Raw genomic sequence first — 6000 nt, forward strand, 5'->3', positions numbered from 1 at the left:
ATGGACTTTTAGTGGGTGTACAGTTCCATGAATTCAAACACATATACAGATTCATGTAACCACACCCACAATCAGGATACAGAATAGTTCCATCACTTGAAAAAGCTCACTTTTGTAGTTACACTGTCTCCTGACCCCTAATGCCTGGCAACCCAACTGATCTGCTCTCCATTACGGCGCTTTTATCTTTTCAAGAATCATATAAATGGATTCATATAGTATGCAATTTTCTGAGATTAGTTTCTTTTCATTCAGCAGAATCATATAAATGGATTCATATAGTATGCAATTTTCTGAGATTAGTTTCTTTTCATTCAGCAAAATAACTTTGAAATTCATCTAAGGTTGTGTACAGGTTTTTGTGTGAACTTAAATTTTTATTGACTTAGGATAAATACCCAGAGGTAGGGTTACTAGGTCATATGGTAAAGTATGTTCAGTGCTATAACAAAGAGCCACGATATTTTTCAGGGTGCTGCATGTAGCATTGCTCACTCACAATAGAAATGTATGCGTTCTAATGGCTCAGCATCCCATTCACCACTTGGTATGTGTATGTGTGTGCATACATGTACCTATTTGCTTGGGTACATATATATTATTCACATGATTCTCGGTTGATAGTACTCCTCTTTTTCTGTTGAGTCCATTATTGAGCCCATTCAGTAAACTTTAAATTTCAGTTATTATATTTTTCAGTTCTACAATTTTCACTTGATTCTTCCTTATATCTTGCCTGAGGTTTGGGAAATACAAAAACGAGGTGAGGAAACACACAGGCTCGCGCTTTTCCACGCTAAGCCTGAACCTGAATGCCTCTTGTGAATCTCTCTCTGTGTGCCCATGCCTACTTGTGGCTTCAGACTATAGCACTGAGCCGCAAGCGATTTCAGAGCGGAGAAAATGGTAAACTCACTGTTGATTCAGTGGTATTTTATATTCTGGTCTTCTCCCCCAAGTCACCTGCTTTATTAACTTTTCTGAGTCCTCAAGTAGTGGTTACATGCACCCTCAAGATGTTACAGTCGTCATTAGATAGGGTGGGATATACTTACACCATCTTCCTACTTAGAACTAGGATCATTGTGTGTCTACATGCTCAGTTGTTCACTTTACAGTTAAATAACAATTTTATTTTCCTTTACTACTCTTCCCAAGGTTATCTGTTCATTTAAACTTGCACTCTTCTTAAGAAAGTCTTAGTAATTTACACTCTAAGTTAGGAAATTGTCCTTAATTTAAATGTAGATTTAAAAATTATTAACTAAAATTTTTAAATAGCATATGTTTTCAATTATTATATTCTCCTCCATATAAATGGTATTATTTAGCTTCTTTCCAATGTTATACATTGGCCATTTTACTTTTTCCTCTCTTGATACTTTCATAAACATTTTATCTATTTTGTGGTGCTTTTTAGGGACCCAGTGCTTGGACTCCTTGTTTTCTGATACATTAATTTATGCTTTTATCCTGAATAATATTTTATAGTTCCTTGAGTCCTTTATCATTATCATGTATTATCTTTTAAATAGAGCTCTTAAAGATAACATTCCTACTGAGTGTAACTTCAGCTAAACCTCATGTGCGGTGTTGTTGTTTTCTGTGTGCGTGTATGGGCTTAGTCATTCAGTTGTATCCAACTCTTTGTGACCTTTTGGACCGTAGCCCATTGGGCTCCTCTGTCCATGAGATTCTCCAGGCAAGAATACTGGAGTGGGTTGTCATGACCTTCTCCAGGGGATCTTCCCAATTCAGGGATCAAGCCCAGGTCTCCTGCATTGCAGACGGATTCTTTACCATCTGAGCCACCAGGGAAGTCCCACTGTTTCCTATGCAACATTTATTTAGATTTTTATTTCCTCTTTGGTCCAGAAATTATTAAGTGGGAAATTTCTTTTCTCTTCATGCTATTATTTTAACTCTGAGTATTTGTTTGTGTATTTTGTTAAACTATTTTAAAATTAATTTTCAGTTTACTTCATTGGGGTCAGAAAACAGAACTGTACATTTTTGTTCTTATTAAAATTTCTTGTGACCTAATATATGACAAACAGTAAAACATACCATTAGATTTTGAAAAAAAAGATAAGCAGTTTTGGTTGTAAGATATAAATTATTCTGTCTTTTAAATCAATGTTATTGTATACATTATTCAAACACTCCATATCCCCATTCACTTTAATCTAGTCCATCTGTTTAAGACTGAAAGTATGTTAAAATCTGGTACAGTCATTTTCGACAACTTTTTAAATATTTTCAGGGTTTGCTTTGTATTTTTGTGATATATTAAATTTTACCCATAAATATTTTAAAAGTTGTATTCGCTGTGAATAAATATCTTCTCATAAACAAGCTAACTACAATTTCAACAACATAAAATCAGCCTCTATTCACTGAATATATACATTTACCTTGAATTTCACTGTGTCTGGATGATGCCTCAGCTTCACTATAATTATTATCATCAACATGATCAGCATCACTGTTTTTAGTTTGCTTGCTATTTCCTTACTCAGCCTTTTTTATCTCCTTTTTTAGTCTGTTTCTCTTTGAGATGCCTTTGGAGGAGGAGATTAGAATTCTGATGCATTGAATGAGTGAGTGAAAGTCACTCAGTTGTGTCTGACTTTTTGCGACCCCATGACTATATAGTCCATGGAATTCTCCAGGACAGAATACTGGAGTGGGTAGCCTTTCCCTTCTCCAGGGGATCTTTCCAAGCCAGGGATCGAACCCAGGTCTAACATATTGCAGGCATATTCTTTACCAGTTGAGCCACAAGGGAAGCCCAAGAATACTGGAGTGGGTAGCCTATCCCTTCTCCAGTGGCTCTTCCTGACCCAGGAATGGAGCCCAGGTCTCCGGCATTGCAGGCAGATTCTTTACCAACTGAGCTATCAGGGAAGCCCCATGCATCTGATGCATTAAAGAGACAAGTATGAATTAAATCATAAAGAAACCAGAAGATATAAATGAACATTTCTAAGATTGTAGCATGTAAAAGGTTTCAAGCATGTAAACAAAGGAAGAAATCACAAAGAGAACTCTTATTTGACCACATAGCCATTAACACTTTTATCATCATAAAATATCATAAACAATTTAAAAGGACAATGACAAATTGGAAAATGGCATAAAAAATATCTTATCGTCCTTATATATAACACATTCTTGTAAGTCTACATTAGCAAGGCAATTGAGAATATAGACAAAGGATAATGAAAAGAAATTCTGAGAAGAATAAATGCAGATGGACACCAGTCATATGAAAAGCTATGGAACCACATTTATAATTATGGAAATATGCATTATAGCAAAAACAATAAGCTGCTTTTTTTTTGCATTTCATGTTGGCAAAAATTGATGAATATATATTCAACCTTGGAACTGGCTAAGGCTGGGTTGGCAGACACAAAGCACATGTGCTTCCATTCTTCCCTCCCTCACTGAGGTTAAACACCACTTATTTATTTTAGCATTCTTTGCTGCTGGATCCAGATGTGGTCTTGCAGTCCTTCCCATCAAGGAGTACCAGGTCACCACTATTAACTCTAGATGGAATGTATTTGCCATTCCTAAAGTTTGATAAAAGTGGAGCTATTCTACATGGTTAGCCCTTTGCAGTCTGATTCAATAATATGATTTTTTTAAGGTATAATAACGATCATACAGGGCTTCCAAGGTGGCTCTAGTGGTAAAGAAAACCTGCCTGCCAGCGCAGGAGACTTGAGAGAGGTGAGTTCGATCCCTGGGTTGGGAAGATCCCCTGCAGAAGGAAATGGCAACCCACTCCAGTATTCTTGCCTAGAGAATTCCATTGACAGAAGAGCCTGGCAGGCTACCACCCATAGGGTTGCAAAGAGTCAGACACGACAGAGGTGACTTAGCACAGCACAGCACAATGATCATATATCCTTTACCTAGGATTCCTTCCGAAGGAGATAATCAGAAATGAGCACACACACATTTATGTACAAGGCTGGAATTTACAGTACCAATTATAAAAGTAAAATGTTGGGGATATTGGAAATAATCCTAACATATAATAATAGAATGGTTAAAGCATGTTAAATACATAAAAGGAAAATCTAAATATTATGCTTGTATTTTCAAAAAATTTAATGTTATAAAAATACTCAATATATCCTGTTAAATTGGGCTGGGGAGGCTGAAAACCCTGTTATGTGAATTTTTAAAAAAATATGCACATAGAAAACCATGACAAAAGTAAACATACAAATATGTAATAATGTTTATCTTAGAGCAGTAGCTATCAACTCTTCTTTTATTCATTATAAAAATATAATGATAATATAATATAAGGGGGTGGAAAGACAGACTCTAACTCATCATAGGGGAGTAGCAAGACCACATGGCAGAAAATCATGTGGAAGGAAAATATTATGGACCTCTTTGAAAAATATATTGTCACTCAATTATAGAAGCAAATCTGTAACTTTTGGGAATCTCCCACCTGCTCTTTCAATTGGCAGCCTCATACTTGAGAATTCTAATTCTTCAAAGAGCTTTAATACATTCAGTGGGTCTTAAGCTAATGTAAAGTCTAAAAAATAGGAACTTCTCTCTTATTTCACTACTTGATAAAGAACCAGTTTGCAGTAGCACAATTTATCCCTTATGGAATGTGATTTGATCTCAGACTTACAATGTTTGCAAACATGTACAGTTTAAAATGAAGCAACATACTCCGCTAATTTCTGTTTATCCTGTTAATTCTTGCATTGTTTTCCTCCAGCCAGATGTTTCTTATGCTTAATTTGCCTAACAACATTCAGACTAGAAAACCATTCTAGCATTCAAATGATGAACCACATACCCAGATTTATTTTCCATATCCTCGGCTCTTTCTAGGTCTGTCTTGCATTTTTCAACATCCTTAATTTCTATTGAACCCAGATGGAATCTATGTTTGTCAGGAAAGAAAGAAAACAAAACATGTGACTGCACTTTATGTTTTTCTGTGTTATGTGGGAAAGGCCTAAAGATATATATTCTTAAAATTATGCTAGTTTGAATGGTTTTTAAGACTGTATCTCCAGACTCAAAGCCATAATACTCCTAGAAGAAAACATAGGTAGTACAGTCAGTAATGCAGGTCTTAGAAACATATTTTAGGATCTGTCTCCTTAGAGAAGAGAAAAATAAGCAAATGGGACATAAGCAAAATTTAAAAGTTTTGCACAGTGAAGGAAACCATCAACAAAACAAAAAGGCAACGTACTGAATAAGAGAAGATATTTGCAAATGATAAGGGGTCAGTATCCAAATTATATATAAAGAACTCATACAACTCCATATCAAAAAAACTATCATCCCAATTAAAAAATGGACAGAAAAGCTGAAGAGGCATTTTCCCAAAAATATACAGATGGTCAATGCTGCTGCTAAGTCACTTCAGTCGTGTCCGACTCTGTGCGACCCCATAGACGGCAGCCCACCAGGCTCCCCCGTCCCTGGGATTCTCCAGGCAAGAACACTGGAGTGGGTTGCCATTTCCTTCTCCAATGCATGAAAGTGAAAAGTGAAAGTGAAGTCGCTCAGTCATGTCTGACTCTCAGTGACCCCATGGACTGCAGCCCGCCAGGCTCCTCCATCCATGGGATTCTCCAGGCAAGAGTACTGGAGTGGGGTGCCATTGCCTTCTCCAACAGATGGTCAATAGGTATATGAAAAGATGCTCAACATCACTAATCATCAGGGAAATGCAAATCAAAACAGCAATGAGATATCACCTCATACCTGTCAGAATGATTATTATCAAAAAGACCAGAAATAACAAGTGGTGGTAAGGATGCAGAAAAAAAGAGAACCCTCATACACTGTTGGTAGAAAAGTAAATTGGCACAGCCACTATGGAAAACAGTATGGAGGTTCCTCAAAATGTTAAAAATAAAACTACCATATGACTCAGAAATCCCACATGTAGGTAAATGAAGAAAATGAAAACACTAATACAGAAAGATATATGCACCCCAA

Source organism: Bubalus bubalis, chromosome 3, assembly GCF_019923935.1.
Source record: "Bubalus bubalis isolate 160015118507 breed Murrah chromosome 3, NDDB_SH_1, whole genome shotgun sequence".
Classification (NCBI taxonomy): Eukaryota; Metazoa; Chordata; class Mammalia; order Artiodactyla; family Bovidae; genus Bubalus; species Bubalus bubalis.